Source organism: Chenopodium album, chromosome 3 (genome assembly GCF_948465745.1).
Source record: "Chenopodium album chromosome 3, dcCheAlbu1.1, whole genome shotgun sequence".
NCBI classification, from domain to species: domain Eukaryota; kingdom Viridiplantae; phylum Streptophyta; class Magnoliopsida; order Caryophyllales; family Amaranthaceae; genus Chenopodium; species Chenopodium album.
The window spans coordinates 44,687,694-44,706,750 of NC_137836.1; the positions used below are offsets into that span (position 1 = coordinate 44,687,694).

A 19,057-nucleotide genomic window follows, 5' to 3' on the forward strand; every position below is an offset into this window, starting at 1 on the left:
GGAAGATGAGGAGGGTTGTTGTGGTTGGTTCTTCTGGCCAGCATTGGGATGGTAATATTTCTGCTGCTGTTGCTGTGGCGCCTGTGGTTCTTGTGGTGGTGGATTTTGAACATTAGTACTCCGGTAGGAAAGGTATGGATGATTCCGATACCCAGGATTGTAGGTGTTGGAGTATGGGTTATTCTGCCTATAAGCTTGAAAGGAATTAACTTACTCCACGGAACTCCTGCAATCTTGTTCCCAATGACCTAAAATTCCACAATTTTCACAGAAAGCCTCATTAGTATTATTATTAATTGCATAAACATTAGCTACATTAGCAGTGCTAAGATTATCTAATTTTTGGCAGATAGAGGTCAGTTAAGCTTGCAAAAAGGATACAGAGTCAACACTATGCTTCCCCTTGTTAGCAAATCCTTTAGGATTCCCATATTGGGAATTATGTATCGCCATGTCTTCAATAACTTGACCTGCATCATCAACATTAAGATTCATAAATCTCCCACTAGCTGCAGAATCTAAAATTATTCTAGATGAATTTCCAATGCCATTGTAAAAGGCTTGGATTAACTGCCATTGTGCTAAATTATGATGGGGGCATTCTCTTTGTAGGTCCTTGAACCTCTCCCAAGCCTCATATAAAGATTCATCGGCTTCTTGGGCAAAGTTCTGAATCGCACTCCGTAGTACGGCTGTTCTCTCTGCAGGATAATACTTGTTATAAAAATTCAAAACCAGAGTTTCCCAGTCAGTTATACCAAGTGCAGTTCTATTTAAGCCATTAAACCACAATTTAGCTTTTCCAGTCAAAGAGAAAGGAAAGAGAATCTCCCTGATTTGGTCTTGTGTGACCCCGGCTTGCCTGATGGTATTGCAATATTGACAATAGTCTGCAACGTGAAGATTTGGGTCTTCACCCATAGCTCCACTGAATTGCTTCCTCTCTATAATCGTTATAAATTGGGGTTTAATTTCGAATTGTACCCCATCAAGAGCCGGAGTAGGGGTGAGATGTGGAAAATCTGTGAGCTTTGGTTGTGAGTAATCATTAAGCTTCTTTGGAGCCGTAATCTCTGATTCTGTATCTGATGATACCTCTGAATCGCTAGAACCAGTTGGAGGATCGCGCTGATTATTATTATCACCAGAGCCCGCCAGAATTTGCTTGTAGAAATTCTTCTGTCTATGAAAGGATCGTTCGATCTCAGGATCGAATGGGATGTACCCTGATCTGGAACACCTGGGGATAAACAAAAAAACTAAACGCAAATATGAGATTTGCCTCAAAGAACTAACGTTCTCTGAGACAAAAAGAAATAACCTAGACTACAAAAATAATCAGTAATAAAAATAAAACCGTTTCCCCGGCAACGGCGCTAAATTTTGACAAGGTAAAGTCGTATCCCCTAATCAAAAGTATTACCTAAATCCTCTAACTAACGTAGATAGGGAAGTAGGGTCGAATCCACAGAGAAACGAGTCTTTCTATTCCTAATTAAATAAAGTAATCTAAATTATAAAGTAGCTAATATGTGAATTTGAATGTGAAACTAAACTACGAAGATTAAGAATAAGGAGAAAATAATATATAAAAGGATCTAGGGCATAGGTTCACCAATAAATAATATTTCAGGGTAGAATATAATAATCATTCATCAATGAATATATTAATCAGATTATAAAGGACTTTCGCTACATATTATAATCAAACAATCAATTTACCGGTATTAAATCTCATCTTTCGAATCTCGACCTAACCATTTATAAATTAACTTGCCTATTGAAACTTGACCTAAACATCAATTCTCATCTGTCGAATCTCGAATCAATATTGTCAAACTCATGCATAAAAGATCAGGCCTAATCTAGTCACAAAGCATTAAATCAATCAATAGGAAATTAATCTAGCATTGACAATCAACAACAATAAATTATCCCTTCATATTATTTATGGATCCCCACAAACCCTAGAAATAGAACTACTCACACATAATAGAAACTAAACTAATCAAAGCAGTAAATCAAGACATGATCAAAGGAATAAAATAAACAACTAAGATTAAGAGAAGAGAAATAGTTACCAAACTAATCTGGAATTAGGAATGAATTAAGAACAAAAGTATAAGAGAGAGAAAATCTAAGAAAACAATTAAGAGAGTAAAGAAAAGAGTAAGAAGTCCATCTTAAAATCGTTTTACAAAGAAGTATTTATACTCCGTACAAATCCTAAACTAAAACAAACTTAAACGACGAAATTAACCCCTAATAATTACAAGCGCCCGATCGGGCGAGGCACCGCCCGATCGGGCGCGCCTTTTTTGCTTCTCTCGCCCGGCCGAGCGCGCCTCCGGGCGCTAGCCTTTTTGGCCGGGCGGCTCTCTTGGGCCACTATCTGGACTACGATTGGGCTCCGATTCTTCGGGCCAATCTGGGTTTCCTCTTCGGGTCTTGAATACTCGGTCCAAATGCCCCGGTATCACACATACCGAGGCCTTAATCACCGGTTCGATGGCTCTAACCGGCCCTGGGCTATAAAATCTGGTTGTGCTTCTCCAATGCTCGTGATTGCTCCATAATATATCGAGAAAATGCTCTAAAAGTTCAAATCCCTGCAAAAGTCAACCAAATCTACGAAAACACTAGAAAATACCAATTAGTAATAAAAGTGGCTCTAAAGAGCCAAAAACACTACTAATTATGACCAAGGGACGGGGGTAAAGTATTGTATAAAATAAACACATCAGGGGTTGCGTGAGAAGGACAGTTGGAGCAGGGGAGTTGGCTGCAGTTGCTTTTTCGGTTATTGAGAACGGTGGCGCGTCTGGTGGTTTTTGATGGTTGGTGGATGTGGTGAATTGGTGGTTTAATTGGTGAGTGGTAGAGACTCGAATTGGGAGTTGGCTGGTGGTTTGGGTTGCGGCGGCTGGCTGCAAATTGTTGGTGGGGTGGATGCGTTTGTTGCTGTTGTAGTTGGTGGTGTTGAGGAAAGCAGGGAGCAGGGGAGATGAGTGCGTGACTGGTGTGGTGGAGGATAAGTGTCTGTGGGGTGAAGGGTTAAGGGGCAACAACTACGATGCTTGGAAGCTTCTTGGATTGAAACCTTTGACTCGAACCTCCGACCTCCGAACACAAATATGACTTTGAAACCCGTAACACCTACAACCAAAAACACGAGGGTATTACCACGAGATAAAATAAAATAAGATAAAGATAAAAAAAAAGAATAACTTAAAAATAAAATCAAAAGAAATTAAATAAAATAAAGAAAACAAATATGAAAATAAAATAAAATAAGAAAATGAGAGAAACTAGGAATTATTAACTAAAAACACGAAAATAAACTAAAAACTATTAAAAACTACTAAAATACTCAAAATAAAGATAAAAGACGAGAATAAGCAAATAAAAGAAATAAAGGACAAAATGGGCTAAATTATTAGAAAATAAGCCGGAAAATGACTCAATAAACACCTTAAAAGTGACATAAAAGTCACTTATCACAATACTGCCGGAATATTTAAGGTGAGACTGCCGCCGAGTTGGTTGCCGGAGTTGTACTCAATACTTGCTAAGTTGTGCGCCGGTCATCTCTCCGACCAACAATTCAAGCTCACCCACTTAGTAATTTTAATACTTTTTCTTTTGTTTTTCCCTTAATTTCTTTTTCTACACTTTATGTTCTTTAATCATCAATTAAAATTTTACTAGTTAATTACTAGCTTCGTACAACCATGTTATGGTTTGTTGTAATTTTGTTAATTGATTTGATGTTTTTCATAATATTTGATATTTTTGGATTTTTTTTTGTTAAATTTCGTGTTATGGTGAAGTTTGTCGTGTGGATATTTTTAGTTTTAGAGATTAGAATTCTAATTTATTTTTGCATTGTAAACTATTAATTTCTTTTAATTAAGTCTAACATTCAAATGGGTAATTTTCAAATTCATTTGCTTTGGTTAAATGTGTTCAAAGTTGCTGTCTTTTGTGGTAATTTGTAAATAGTGGCTTGATTCTTGTATTACAACTGGTAATTAACTAAATAATTTGCATGTTATTGGTTAAATGATGTTTGATTACTTGTTTTTTTAAGTTGCATGTTATATAATTATTATTATTATTATTATTATTATTATTATTATTATTATTATTATTATTATTATTATTATTATTAATTAAGTCTCATTGTATTTGCAGATTGTGGAGAATTCAACGATGATGAATATGCTAAATTAGTGGGAGAATTAGAGGAAGAATTTGAAACATAGGACATCGATTCCGGAACAAGTGGAGTTTGCACCGAATAAGTCAAGGCCTAATGGATTTCTTATATGTATTTTAATATTTCTATACTTGTAGTATTTTTAGTATTTGGATTTTGGACAATTTGGAGTTACTGTTTTTTTTCTCCAATATGTTAAGTATGTACTTTTTATTTGACTTGAAGGCCGTAGTCAGGCCTACTGTAGTACAATTTTTTTTAATAGATTTAAATTTATTTGTGGTGGATTTCAGGTGGGGATGGGGCGGGGATTAGGTGGGGCTAAGACAGGGATGGATAACTACATGGGGATGGGGCGGGGGTGGTTTTGAAGTTAGACCCACCGGGGCGGGGATGGGGAAAATTTCCAGACCCGCCGTGGGGATGGGGATGAAAATGGGAGGCGGGGATGGGGATGGGAATGCCAAAACCCGCCCCGCCCCGCCTCGTTGACATCCCTAACTGTAACGGGGAATACCCAATCAATAAGCCTGATCAACAAACATTGTAAATCAAATGAAAATTGAGTAATTTTCTGTAATTTTTTTTACAAAAAGGAAATTTTGCAAAAAACCACCTTTTAAATTTTGTTTTTTTGTATTTAACCACCTTATAAAAAAATGCAAAAAACCACCAATTTTAAAAATTTTGTTGCAACTTACCACCAATTCAATGAATAACAATTGATAAATTTGGTTAAAAAAGTGGTAATATGCAACAAAATTTTTAAAATTGGTGGTCTTTTGCAACATTTTTTTTTAAAAGGTGGTTATATGCCAAAAAAAAAAAAAAAGATTTAAAAGGTGGTTTTTTGCAAAATTTCCAAAAAAAAATAATTAAAAAAAATTAGGATTTTATTTTAGATATACTCAATATTACGAACCCAAGTTCACAACAACCACCACCGCTTGAAGTCCATCACATTCATCACAATATGTCTTCTCGTCAATCAACCACGGAGGCTTCCTCTTCTTGTTCATCCTTTCTCACTGCAATGACCCAACACCGTTTCACGATGGTAATAAAACAACACTCTGGTAGCAAAGAGTGTAAATTTAGGGTCATACTTACCCTTTAGGGAAAGCATCTTCTTCGCAACGACATCTTCATCTCAACGACAATGGTATTGCTCATGGGGAGGAAGGAGGAGAACAATTTAAACAGCCACTGATGTACTGATGTGAGAAGAGAAGAAGATTTCAATTACTTATTTGTCCCCGTTTTTATTGCTGAAATTACCAATATACCCCCTGTTTTGGGTGTTTTTGTCCCTCGGGAGAGTTATAGCTTAGAGACTGGTTGCGCGCAACCTGTACCTGCAAAACAAAGGAGACTCCAGTTGCTGGTGCTCCGCCTTCGACGATCAAGTAAGTACTTGAGTAAGAATAGGACAAAGTGCGGAAATAGAGATGAGATCTTTTCGGATTCCGAGAGTAGGTGTTTCTCTGATGTAAGAGAATGTAGGGTATGCTGTAATAAATTGTAGATGTCCCAAAAATGGGGGGAATCTCCCTATTTATAGGTCAAATTCAGCAGCATCTCAGACGTAAGGTACCGCCTCTACCCCCTTCAACTCATTTACATTTGCTTCAATTTATTCAATAAATGGACTCATCGCCAACATACACGGCACGACCTAGGTCAGTAGTCAGCTGGTCAGCTAGGACGGCTGAGTCTAGGACTGGGAGTGTCGGCTCTGAGTGCATGGAGCAATTTTTTACTCCTCAACCGACCATTTATGTGTCTGTGCAGGACACGCTGGCTAGAACTAAACAGACAACCACCAAACGGCGTCGAAGAGACGGTACTTTGGAAGTGTCGTCCAATGAAGTAACCCCGGTTGAGGGGTCAGAGAGCAATGAAGGCTCAGGGGAATATTCCCCGTCTGGGAAACCTATAACCCCAAGTGACGTAATCTTATACGATGAGGGTAGAGACGGTGAGGGAGCCATCTCCCAGATGAACCTTGATGAAGCTGGCCCCATAAACTGAGACGGGGAAGAGTCTGCATCGAGGTCAACCGACGAAGAGGGATCGAGACGGTGAAAGCTCCGCCTTAGGGTCTAGCTCTGAGGATGATAGTGATTCCCCTCTTTCCCCGCTTGAGGATAGTGAATTCGAAGAGAGGAAAAAATGGGAAGCAAAGGATGATCCCTTTAATATCCATATCTCCGCTAAAGACATGCAGATAATGCTAAAGGGCATTGAAAGCTTTGTAAAGAAGCGGCCCCTGGGAAATGGATATACTATCCAGGTGCCGCCTGAGCTAGGCACCATCTCTTGGAAAGATGACTAGGAGAATGCAAATTCTTACTTTGGATGCTCTGAGGCGGCAATTCTGGCAGGCCTCCGGTTCCTGCTTCACCATGCTGTCAGGGCCATACTTAGGGGTTATGGCCTGGGCGTCTGGCAGCTCACCCCGAATTCATGGGCTAACACTCTAGGATATGTCGCCGCTTGTGAGATGCAAAACTTGAACCCTAGCTGGGAGGCTTTTGCACACATGCACTATCTTAGCCACAACCCAAGTGGTTGGAGGGCGTGGTACACCTTGACCACCCTCTCTCAATATCAAATGACATTGGACAAGGTGTCCAAATATGAGAGTTGGAAGACCCGTTTCTACCTGTTGTCTGCCCCAACCCATCGAGAGAACCGGGAGCTACGCAGGTATGATAAAAAGCCCGACCTATTGGGTCGCAAATGTGCTCTTCCCTGGATACCAGGGGATGACTATGACGCTATCATGGAAACCATGTTTTTTGAGCTCCATTCGGAGACACTCTTAACCAGGGATGTAATAAAGGTCCTAATTGGATTCCCATGTTGTAACACCCTAGAAATTCCTTTCTTTTAAAATACCTGTTTTGCCCTGTTTAAAAATTTAAATAGGAATATCTAAGATATTACCGCCACCGTGAAAACGGCTAAGGCAACCATCAAAGACACACAGCGGAAGACTAATTTCAAAACCATTCAAAACAAGTCAACTTGAAAAGTCAACCAACGAAAGTAAAGTCAAAACCAAAGTCAAACAAAGTAAAATAAAACCATCCTACAATTTGGAACCATTGTAGGCCCTTATTAAAACCAAACCAACTTTAAAACTTTTGCGTTAGTCATGCATGATAATAATATCATAAATAATTAAAGCATTAAACACATCATATACTTATAGAAACTAGCACGATTCGCTCTTCACTCATGCCCATTCACGAATATGCTTCATCACCTGAAAACCTCCTCTCTACTTGTCCCCACAACTCGCCATTAGAAAATGGGTCGTCGTAGGGCCAAAGTAAAGACATGGCCAAACACACAAACACACACAATCAACAAAGCTGAGTACATAAGCGTAATTAAACACACTAACATGCTTTCACCTATCAACACACACTTACCTCATTGCACCTGTTTACAAGCACACACAACAATCAACAAGACACATTAACTAGACACTAAATAATTCATTTAGCGTTGATTACGCATCGAACGGGTTTCCAACTATACCTCCCCCAAATAAATTGAGGTTAACTGACACGGGAGCTAACCGTTCCAGCGACAAAACCACTCAAAGGTGGCGGAATTCCTGCGCATAATAATAAATAAAAAGGAATGTATAGCGTCCTGTACTCCATTAGAAGTTATGGTTAAATATAAAACCCCATAACTCCCCGCATTGTTCATACTCAAGGCATATATGTTCCAAGAGTTTTGGTGCGTAATCTCTTTCACTTTACATTATTTACGTGTTATTGGACTTGGTGATGACTCTCAAAGCATAATAAATCAATCAACAATAATTATTCAATCAACCAAACATACCTTTAATTCTTGAATAATTAGTGACAACATAATATTTAATGTTGAACCCCTTTTAATTCTACCTCAGTGTCAAAGACACCTTAAACGCATAAAGGGCCAAAAATCCTATCCCTCGGTGTTAAAAACACCTTAAGTGCACAAAGGCACCAACATACAATTTATTCCTCGTGTACATAGACACTTATATAGCTCCTTCCTCATGCTTAAAGCATCAATAAAAAAATTATATGAACCATAATAAAATTCCTTTACAATATTCCAAGCCAAATTAAACATGTAGTTTAATTAAACATGCACTCTAACATGCCATAATTAAAAGTATAGTCCATATAATCATGCCAAAATCTAATTTTCAAATCCATAGACCATCACAAATAATTCATGCTTCACAATTTAATCACCAACACCGATACTTCACAATTCCATACGTAAACCTTAGCATGATACTACTTGTAATTGATTGAAATCAAGCCTAGCATGATTCTACATCATCAAAATATGCTAAGTACGCGAACGTACCTCAAGTAAGCCCTTAAAGTAGCCGATTACACTACAACAATTCCCGAATTAAGTCTCCTACATAAAGAGACAATAATACTATATTAATTCTCCTTGTATACACAATTTCCAGCAACTTAAATGTACTTTAGATTACTTAAAATAATCTGAAACTTATTTAAAAACCCCTATTTAAACTCATTTTTAATGGGTAATCACACCCTTTTATTAAAATCACAATTATACTACTTTAAATAAAATTCCAGCATTTTAAACTAATCAAAAACCCCTTTAAAACTTCATCAAAATACATCTTTATACTTAAATTATCCATAGAAACATTAAATTATATCTTACCCCTTTTAAACTCAAGGATAAAATTTAAAGCATAAAAAAAACACTTCGTTAAAAATCAAAAACTGCCCGAAAATCATATTTAGAAGCTGAATTTGGCCACGAGAGGATGGTATTCACTACCAAAGGTAGTGAGTCTTTCTTAAAACATTGTTTCCACATGGAAAACACTACTTTTTTTTTTTTTTTTTATCAAAATCGGACGAGTTCAGAACCTGATCGGGATTAATATTAACGAACGAAAATCTAATTATTAAAACATGAATTTACGTGTTCAAAATAATCTGGAATTAAGTTAAACTAATCAGTAGTTATAATCACCAAAATTTCAAAACATCATTACTATAAAAGCTCTAAATCAATTGTTCATAAAAACCCTAAAATCATGATTTTCAATAATTAAAAACCCTAGGTTATAAAATTTACAAAATCTGAAAATTATGATATTTATAAAATCTGAAATTATAAAGTTTAATCATCAAAATACAATTTGATACTAATTAAATTAATTTCAAACAATAAAATCAAAACCCATAAATCAATAATTATAATTACACAAATTAATAAAACAAAGGAGAGAGAAAATAAGACTAACCTTTTTGTGTGGGAAATTTTTGGGGATTCATGGGGTATTTATAGAGTAGAGAGTGTAGGGTTAAATTTGGGCTTATAAAAATGTGGGCTTGAGTTATGGGATAGGGCTTAAGTTATGGGTTTTGGAATGGGTTATTCCAATAAGAGTATGTAGGAATATTTTACATTGCTCAATAATTAATAAACTTTTGGCCCAAAACATATTTTACTTTTATAAAACTTTATATTTAAAATACTTTAACCCTTTAAAATATTTAATTAAAATACTTGAGCCCTTGACAATACATTTTATAATACTTAAATACTTTATAAAAATACATAAAAATATGGGGTATTACACATGTGCGCATGGTTTAGAGATGTGGCGTTCTTATCCGCCTGTGGACTAAGCACGATGTTTCCAAAGCGTACGTCTAATATACATCCAGTTTAATGCCGCTTGTACTATTGTTAGCCAATTATGATTTTGTACTAAGCGTGTGTTTAATATTTATGCATAAGAAGCTTTAAACATGGTGGCTGAAGAGAAGACTCCTAAGAGATCCTCTGCACAAATCCGGAGAGACTTGGCGGAGGCTAGAGCCACCAAACTCAAGGCTGAGATAAAGAATCGTCTAGCACCTTGATCTAATTTTCCAACAAGCATTGCCGGTTTTTTTATATTAAATACTTCTTAAATTGCAGGGTGGAGAAGCTCCTAGGTCCTTTACGAAGAACCTATTTAAACGGGGATGGGATCAGACCACCTCTACTCCTATCACGCCTGCAAAGTTTGCAAAAGCAGCTTCAGGTAAGACAGGCCCCGAAGGATCTTCTGGGAGGAACCGCCGCTGCATTGGGGGGAAGAATGTTACCATTGGAGGCTTTTGGAGTGGGCTTTGATATGATCCCATCCAGCTTCTCCGCGCCTGTGGGTGGTGCAGTCCCACAAGCTTCTGAAGGTAAATACAATCCCTTCGAATCTCCGCCTGAGCTGGGATGACCGTTACGAGTGAAATCTCACTCTTAACAAACTTCCTCGTCCGACAGCCGACATCAAGCTAGTGCTGCCTATATAGCTCACTCACCCCTTTTCACACATGGTGCTGATCAATCCTCCCGATGGCCGGACGTCCAGGCGCATGCCCAGTCCATGCTGGCGGCCGTCCCCAAGAAGGAGAAGGATGCCATCCCGGGCATTGAGACGTTCAATGTTTGTAGGGAATATTTCAAGATATCCCACACTTGAGCCCCACTGTAATCATACACTTAAGCATGGTGGCATCCAAAGGGAAGGAAGCTAGAGCAAAAGAGTCGCCAACAAGTTTTAGGAACTTGCAAACCGTTCACAGGGTGAAGGTTACACCCCTTAACGATCCAAGAGATCGTTAACTCCAATAGGTCTGCAACCATGACTAGAAGTTTGGGGATGAAGGTACAAATCCAACCTAAAAGAGATTGAATCTGCCCTAAAAATATGCCTCTACTTTATTCTTCTCGTATTCATATGCACTTTTTGACTAACATACAATCAATAGGTTAATCCTAAACCTTTTAAATTTATGTTGGTTGAATATTAATGCACGAACAAATCTATTATTGGCGATCACTTGAATTATAATCACATTAGCCTAAACAAGATTATTAATTATCTTATTAAGCGTGATTACAAGTACAAATTCCCTTTAAACATGTATAAAAGGTGTGATCAAGAAATAACAATAATAATAATCATCAAGAAACATAATAAATAATCATCATCATAATAATAATCATAATCAAAATAAAAATCATAATTAAAATTATCATGTTAAAGCATAATATTATTAGCAAGATCCTTGGCATGATACTAACAAGATTAATAACAAACCCTAGCATGTCACTAAACATTAAAAATCAAAGCTTTAGCCCTAACATGATACTAACATGATATTAGGAAAGAAATAGGAAGCATCACAATAATCATACTTGATATTAGAAATTTTAGTTATTACCCTAAACATGATACTAGGAAGCAATAAAACATCCTTACATGATACTAGGAATCAACAAAATAATCTAAGCATGATTTCTATACCAAAAGATCAATAAAACAATTAAAGTACTTATGTTTGGGACCAAATCCTCCGAAATATCAAACCTTTCACGTCTAGGGCGAAGGCAACTTCAAACTTGGCTAGGTGTATCTAGAACTAATGTATGAGGAATTTTGAGAAAGGGAAGGTTTAAAAAAAGAATAGAGAGAGAAAGCTTCTAGCTTTTAGAGAGAGAGAAAGATTGTAGATGATTGTGAATGATTAAAAATGGGGAGATACGACCCCTATTTATAGGAAAAATAGCACAGGATCAAAGAAAATCATATTCAAAATAAAATACCTCTTGTCGCCAACGACAGGTGTCAACGCCAGACGACAAGTTCGTCGCCAGACGACGAAGGCCAGCGCCAGACGACGAAAGTCAGCGCCTGGCGACGACTTTGTCGTCTCGCGCTGGTTTAAAATTCAACGCGCTTTTACACACGTAATTACCTTTAAAACCGATTACAAGTAATTCTACATCCAAGCAGATTTTAAATCAGATTTAATATATTTTATTCAAAATAAAACATCTTTTAAAAATATAATTATCAATCCTAATCTTATTAGAATTAAAGAGAACCTTCTAGATATTCCTAGAAGATTAAAATCAATCATAATCACTTTAGGAATAATAATTAATAGGCCCTCCTCAAGATCATTGGGCCACACGTAAAATCATTGGGCCTAATTTAATTTAATCCATAACTTCCTCATAATTCATCGGAATTGGGCTTATAATATATCTTTGGAAAGCTCTTTTCAAATCCCATCCAACTACACTATTATTGGTCCTTATCATGTACCAAACCAAATTGGACTGGCTATTTTTCATAAAATAGAGTAAGAAAAGAAATATTTTAGAAAACAGAAAGAGAAATATTTTAATAAAAACATCCTCATTACTAGAACTTTCACACTTTCACTTTGTTCGATAATAAAATGACGTGAAAGGTATTCATCATTGGGTTTGGTTTTGGGGAGACACATTTGGGTGTCTACAATGTTGAACGGATCATTGTACTCTTGTCTGAGGTACCTAATTCCCCATTTTCTAGGACTAAGTATAATATATCCCGCATGATTGACACCGTTTGTGTCTGCAGGTGACAAGGTACAGTCGTATCACCTAATCAAAAGTAATTCTTAAATCCTCTAACTAATGTAGATAGGGAAGTAGGGTCGAATCCACAGAGAAACGAGTCTTTCTATTCCTAATTAATTAATATAATCTAGATTATAAAGTAACCAAAATATTATAATCAAAGGAAACTAAATAAGAGTAGGGAGAAAACAATATATAAAAGGATCTAGGGCATAGGTTCACTGATAAATAATACTCTAGGGTAAAACATAATAATCAATCATCAATGCATACATTAATCAGATCATAAAGGGCTTTCGCTACGTATTACAATCACACAATTAATTTACCGGTATTAAATCTCATCTCTCGAATCTCGACTTAACCATTTATAAATTAACCTGCCTATTGAAACTAGACCTAAACATCAATTCTCATCTGTCGAATCTTGAATCAATATTGTCAAACTCATGCATAAAAGATCTGCGCAAATCTAGTCATAGAGCATTAAATCAATCAATAGGAAATTAATTTAGCATTGATAATCAACAACAATAAATTACCCCTTCATATTATTTATGGATCCCCACAAACCCTAGAAAAAAAAACTACTCACACATAATAAAAACTAAACTAATCAAAGCAATAAAATAAGACATGATCAAAGGAATAAAATAAATAACTAAGATTAAGAGAAGAGAAATTGTTCCCAAAGAAATCTGGAATTAAGAATAAAGTTAAGAACAAAGTATAAGAGAGAGAAAACTAATCTAAAAGCTAAGTAGAGAGAGAAAATCTAAAAGAGAAGGTATTAAGAAAGAGTAAAAGGAGAGATCCCTAAACTCGCTTAACGGAAAAGTATTTATACTCAACGAGAATCCTAAACTAAAACAAACTTAAACGTCGATAATTAACTCCTAATAATAACACGCACCCGATCGGGCGAGGCACCGCCCGATCGGGCGCGCCTTTTTCCTCTCAAGGATGAATTTCGCGCCCGGCCGGGCGCGAGTTCGAACGCCAGCCTTGCTTCCCTCGCCCGCCCGGGCACGCCTCCGGGCGGTAGCCTCTTTGGCCGGGCGGCACTCTTGGGCCACTATTTGGACTACGATTGGGCTCCAATTCTTCGGGCCAATCTGGGTTTCCTCTTCGGGTCTTGAATACTCGGTCCAAATGCCCCGGTATCACATATACCGAGCCCTTAATCACCGGTTCGAAGACTCTAATCGGCCCTGGGCTATAGAAACTAGTCGCGCTTCTCCAATTCTCGTAATTGCTCCATAATATCTCGGGAAAATGCTCCAAAAGTGCAAATCCCTGCAAAAGTCAACCAAATCTACGAAAACACTAGAAAACACCAATTAGTAATAAAAGTGGCTCTAAAGAGCCAAAAACACTATTAATTATGACCAAGGGACGGGGGTAAAATACTATATATAATAGACACATCAGCAGGCCATGCTCAGGGTTGATGGACTCAAACGGCCATATGCCCGGAAGAGGGAGGAGGTAAAAAGAGCCCTTAGATCAGCTAGGGATTCTCAAGATGTTTCTGATTATCAATGTACCCTTAATGAGTTTGAAACTAAAGCCGAATTGATGCTACAGGCGGATCAGATCAGGGGTCTTCGAAAAGCCCTGGATGAGGCCAAGGAGAAGGCTGACACAGTTAAAACCAACCTCAAGAAGGCGGACGAAGACCTCAAGACCTTGCAGGGTGCCTCTCAAGAGAATGTAAATCTCAAGGCAGAGGTTGAGAAGCTGAAGAAGGATGCGGAGCAAGTCCAAATGAATCTCAGGGAAACAATCGAGGCGAAGCAAGATCGCCTGATTACTGAAAATGAAGAGGACTCCGACACCCGGATGAAGATCGCTTGGAATGCTCTCTAGCCCAATAAGGACTACGGCATGTGGGCTCTAGATTTTCAGTATGCTGAACATATAGTGTATTTAAGAGAGAAAGGAGAGCCGGAGCCCGAGTCCTTCGATGCTTGGGCAAATATAGAGCTTGAGGAGCCTGCTAAGGAGCTCCTCAAAGAAGGAGAAGCCATTGAGCTTCAATTTGATGGGGAGAATCCCAAAGAGGAGAACCAGGCGACTCAGCATAAGGAGGACCAGGCAGCCCAACCTCAGCCTTGATTTCTCAGCGGCAGTATGCCAATCTTTATCATTTTCCGACCTGCGTGCCGAGTATTTTTGTATTTTTACCGACTAAGGAGTCGGGTAACAATTTTACTTTATTTTATCCCAGATGTATATCCGGTTAACAATATTATCTGGTTCAAACCGGTTTTAAATGAAATTTGCCGACTGAGTCGGCTTGATGGATTTGTTATTTTGTTTCAATTTTTGCATTTATATTCTGTAATTTTTATTTTTGAATTTTTGCCTAACATTTTAAAGCATGTGGCAATTCAGATAGTGTACCGGCTACTCTTGCCCTTGGCGGCTGTGTGGTTGGTTTCAGTACTACTTTTATTGATTGACTTTGGAATGTTTGATATTTTAAAGAGTTTGGAATGTTCCTAAGTTAATCAATCACAGTGGTGATTGGCCCAAACCAAGTACACAACCGTTTACCCAATCGGGTATTCGCATTTAACTTCTTTGTGAGCCAGAAGGGAACTTGCCGCCTGGCAGTTAATGAAATAGGGAACATATTATTTGCCTGCTTGGTTCGTCTGCCCCATTGGGGTGACTGGTACTACTTCGTTGAATAGTCTAACAAAGAACTTCAGTAATTGACCGGCTGATGGCAATTGACAACTGTTTTTAAGCTTAATCATTCTTTTAGACTATTTTGGCCAGACAACTCTGAGTTAACCAATTAGGTCGTTCAATCTTTGCTGTCTGTATATGCTGGTAGAGCAAACAATAGAATTCCCTCTGCGACGATAACACTCGGAGGGGCATCGCTGGACGCCATCCTCATATTGGAGCAGACGAATTTATAAAATAAATTTGCATCCGGCCATTGGCCTCTATTTTAATATCAGGTTAGTCGCCAAATTTTTAACCTAGCTTATTTATTTTGTTGGCCGTCTGTGTTTTTAACAGGCGGTAGTGTATTGTTGCGCATGTATATATACAAAGCAATTAAATTAATATTGGAAACAAAAAGCAACCTTCTCGTTGATAGGCTTTTTATTTACAAAAATTTACAAGACTTAGAAGTAGTACTTATTCAAGTTATCTACGTTCCAAATCCTAGGCAGCAGCCTACCGTCTTGGGTTTCCAGTCGGTAAGTACCGTTTCTCACTTCTTCATAGATCCGATAGGGGCCTTCCCAATTAGGAGTTAGCTTTCCTTGATCATTGGCCCTACCGGTTGCCTCCATCTTTCGCAACACAAAGTCCCCACTTTTAAGGGTCGTTTGTGCACTCTCTTGTTGTAGGCCCGAGTCATTCTCAAACGGTAAATCTCATGACGCAAGGCGGAATTTCCCCTGCGCTCTGGGAGTGAGTCCAATGCAAGTCGCATGGCCTCCCAGTTTATCTCTTCATCATATAACATGACTCGTAGAGTCGGCTCATAATGCTCGATGGGCAAGAGGGCTTCAGCACCGTAAACCATGAGAAATGGAGTTTCACTGGTTACTCTTTTTTCAGTTGTCTAGATGACCCATATGACATGAATTAACTCTTCAGCCCATAAACCACCAGCTCTTTTTAATTTTCTTTTTGATACCGTCTGAGATGAGTTTGTTGAAGGCTTCAACTTGGCCGTTTGCCTGGGGTCGGCCGACTGATGTAGAACAATGTGAGACTCCTTGATTTCCCAACCAAATTTTAAGCTGAGGTGTCTCAAATTGAGGTCCATTATCAAATACTATAGACATAGGTACCCCAAAAAGGGTGATAATGTTCTTCTAGATGAAGGAGATGACATCCTTTTTCTTGATACCTTTGACCGCCTTGGCTTCCACCCACTTGGTGAAATAGTCCACAACCACAAGAATATAGCGCTTTCTGCCTGGTGCAGGCGTATACGGACCTAGAATGTCCATGCCCCATTTAGCAAACGGGACGGGGCTGTGGATTGCCGTCAGGTCAGTAGCCGGGCGATGGATTAGCTTGCCAAATCTTTGACACTTATCACATTTTTTAACAAACTCCATGCCATTTGACTCAAGAGTGGGCCAGAAATAATGCCGCCTGGCTCTAACGGCTAAGGACCTGCTGCTTGCATGAGAGGCGCAGTATCCCGCATGCAATTCTTCGAGAACTTCTCTCCCTTTTTTCTAGGGTAACACACTTTAATAGAGGCTTCAAAAACCCCGCATTAAAGAGTTCTCCTTATCTTATCTCAAAGTTTGCATGCGGGATACTGCGCCTCTCATGCTTCTTAAGTATGGCCGCCTCCTGGGGTGAATTAGGGAGCATGCCGTCTGTCAGATACACCCGGATGCCATCCATCCAAGTAGAACTTCGGTCAAGTACTACAATGGGCTCTTCATCAGATATACTTCGTTTTTCCATTACTTCCCAGAAGACTGACCAAGGCGTATCACAAGAGGCGGAGGATGCCAATTTTGACAGAGCATCCGCTTGGTTGTTTTCAGACCGGGGCACTTGACTTAGATGAAATTGTTCAAGTGTCCCACCTTCAGCCTTGACCGCCTGTAAATACTTGATCATAGCTGGATGGGTGGCTTCATACTCACCATGGTATTAGCTAACAACTAACTGAGAATCAGAGCAGGCATCAATTTTTTTTGCCCCAGATGCCTTACACATGCAGATACCGGCTATCAGGGCTTCATATTCCGCCTCATTGTTTGAGACTTGGAACTTAAATCGTAGTGCATACTCATATTTATCTCCTTTTGGAGATTGACAGATTATGCGTGCACCACAGCCGTTCATAGTAGAGCTCCCGTCCACATGCACCTTCCAAACCTGATCAAGGTTATCCGGAGCAATCGGCCTTGTCATTTTGAAAATGAAGTCAGTAAACGCCTGACCCTTCACTTCCTTTCTTCGTTCATAGGTGATTTAAAGACTTTGCATTTCAATAGCCCATTTGAGAATTCTATCGGATGAGTCTAGGGTTGTCATTGCCCGCCTGAGGGGTTGATCTGTGTAGATCACCACCGGATGTGTCAAGAAGTTTGGTCTCAACTTCTTTACAGCCATGTAAAGAGCAAGGCCAAAATTTCAACCATGGGGTACTGGAGTTCAGCGTTTCTGAGTACATGGCTAATGAAATAGACCGAGAGCTGAATACCGTCTCTCTCAGCAAGGAGAACGACACTGAGGGCATGATCTGAGACGGCTAGATACATGTAGAGCATCTCCTTTGGCTTAGGGCTAACAAACCTTAGCAAGGAGTGTAAATGTTCTTTCAGTTTCTAAAAGGCCACCTCACCCTCATCTCCCCATTCAAATCCAGTCTTCTTCCTGATTACTCGGAAGAAGTAAAGGCATTTGTCATCTGATCGGCTTAGGAATCTTCTTAGCGCAGCCAGGCAACCGGTAAGCCTCTAAGCTTCCTTAACAGTGCGGGGTGACTTCATGTCAATCACCGCCTATATCTTCTCGGGGTTAGCCTCTATCCCCATTTGATCAATCAGGAATCCGAGAAACTTCCCAGACTCAAGACCAAAAACATATTTTTTGGGATTTAACATGACGTTATGCCGCCCGAGTGTGGTAAAGGTTTCTCGGAGATTAGAAAGGTGATCCGTCTGTAGCTTGGATTTGACTATCATTTCATCAATATACTCCTCTAAATTCATCCCAATCTGATTAATAAAGACTGTATTAATCATCCGTTGGAAAGTAGCCGGCACGTTCTTCAAGCCACACGGCATCACCGTATAACAGAATAACCCATGATTAGTGACGAAGGCCGTCTTCTCTTGTTCTTTTTTCCACTGGGGTATCTGATGGAAGCCGGAGTAGGCATCCATAAAACTCATCAAGGCATGCCCGGCAGTAGAGTCAACAAGGCTGTCAATCTTTGGTAGCGGGTAACTATCTTTTGGACATGCCTTGTTCAAGTCAGTGTAATCGACACACATGCACCAAGTACCATTCGACTTCTTTACAAGAACCACATTCGCTACCCAATCAAGGAAGTTACATGGCTGAATGAACCCGACGTGTAACAACTTTATGACCTCTGCAGCTGCCGCCTGACTTCTTTCCTCGTCGTGATTTCTTTTCTTTTGCCGGATGGGCTTCTTTTTTGGATCCACGACAAGTTAGTGGACAGCGAGATCCGGGCTGATGCTTGGCATCTCTTCCACTTTTAAGGCAAAAATGTCTTTAAATTCCTTCAGCAGAAGGTGCAAGTCTGCACCAACCCTTTCAAAGGCAGCTGTCCTCACCTTAACAGTTCGCTCTGGACGGCTATCGTCCAAAAGAATATCAATGTGCTCACCAGCC

The 19,057-nt window shown here is 39.0% G+C and overlaps 1 non-coding gene across 1 annotated transcript; it reads left to right on the forward strand.

Annotated features, from left to right (window-relative positions):
* Positions 1–583: 583 nt before the first annotated feature.
* LOC145625826 (small nucleolar RNA R71) lies at positions 584–690 on the forward strand. Its single transcript, XR_014110727.1, has one exon. It is a non-coding gene; the product is annotated as a small nucleolar RNA R71 (small nucleolar RNA).
* The last annotated feature ends 18,367 nt before the right edge of the window (positions 691–19,057 follow it).